The sequence below is a fragment of the Schistocerca cancellata genome, chromosome 1 (genome assembly GCF_023864275.1).
Source record: "Schistocerca cancellata isolate TAMUIC-IGC-003103 chromosome 1, iqSchCanc2.1, whole genome shotgun sequence".
In the NCBI taxonomy this organism is placed as follows: domain Eukaryota; kingdom Metazoa; phylum Arthropoda; class Insecta; order Orthoptera; family Acrididae; genus Schistocerca; species Schistocerca cancellata.
This window is the reverse complement of record NC_064626.1, coordinates 775,104,997-775,106,157: the sequence shown is the minus strand read 5'-3', so window position 1 is coordinate 775,106,157 and position 1,161 is coordinate 775,104,997.

Here is a 1,161-nt window from a genome sequence, read left to right as displayed (position 1 = left end):
TTCTGGGGCACGCAGCTGTGTTACTGAACTCATTTTGAAGTGTTCTGTCGGGTGAATGACTGCTCCCCACTTCAGTGTATTCTTTTGTGTAGTATTGTAAGGTTTTTTGGAGATTTGTCAGTGGGGTGTATTGATTCAATTTTGTTTTTCTCTTTCTTTTGAATTACGGTGAATTGTTTATTGGCTTAACTCGCGCTTCACGCACTAAATCAGCTGATATTGAAATTGTTTTTTTTATTTTTTATTCCTGTTTAATGTCAGACAGCTTCAGATGTAACTTCATTTATGTTATTTGAAATAAATGTATTGGATTGACCTTAATGAAATATGTGCAATCGAAGTAAGGGACCCAGTCCTTCATTAGTGCTTAACAGTGGCGTGTGGTTCGGGTTGTGAGCCCCGTGCTCGCACCACCCGGATGTTGAAGTCTTCGCAGAACTCGGCTCGATCTGTACTACAGTCAGCCACGCCGAGCGTTCAGCTACTGATGCGAACACAAGTAAGGCAAAGTGACTTCTTTTAATCATAGTTCTCTCGGAGGTCAGAGATCACGTCACTTGCAATCTGTTATGTAGATTTGGTATATGTTGATATGTACACACAGAAATGTATGTGTGTGTGTGTGTGTGTGTGTGTGTGTGTGTGTAACAACCCGGTCACGACCTTACTGAAACGGAAGCGATGTTCTCATTTCAAATAAAGGACTTCTCCCAAAGAAGCGTCGGCATTCTCGATAGGAAAATTTTCTGCTTGAAAAGCGGAGAGAACCTGTAAGCTTGTCTTATTAACAAGGAAGATGAACGAGGGGTTTTCGGGATAGCAGACCAAATAAAAATGAATGCTGTTCCATCTTATTACTTAGTTACCAATACATTTCATGGTGTAAGTGCCCACCCTGTAAATGTTTGACGTTAAAAGCCTGTTGTAAAGTCATAAAACTCGTCGGGAACTCATTGAATATCGTGGAGACGCAGCTGCCTCGGAGACGGACATTCACTGCTCTCCACCGGCGCGACCTGAGCACACTTTCTCGCCAGCCTTTTACAAGAAGAGCGACTGAGATAGCCCCCATGACTGTTAACCCAAGTATACTTCCTTTTCAGTGGCTAGCAAGTGAGAAAATGTAAGCTATAACGGGAGAAAGGATGAGTATTTTAAAAT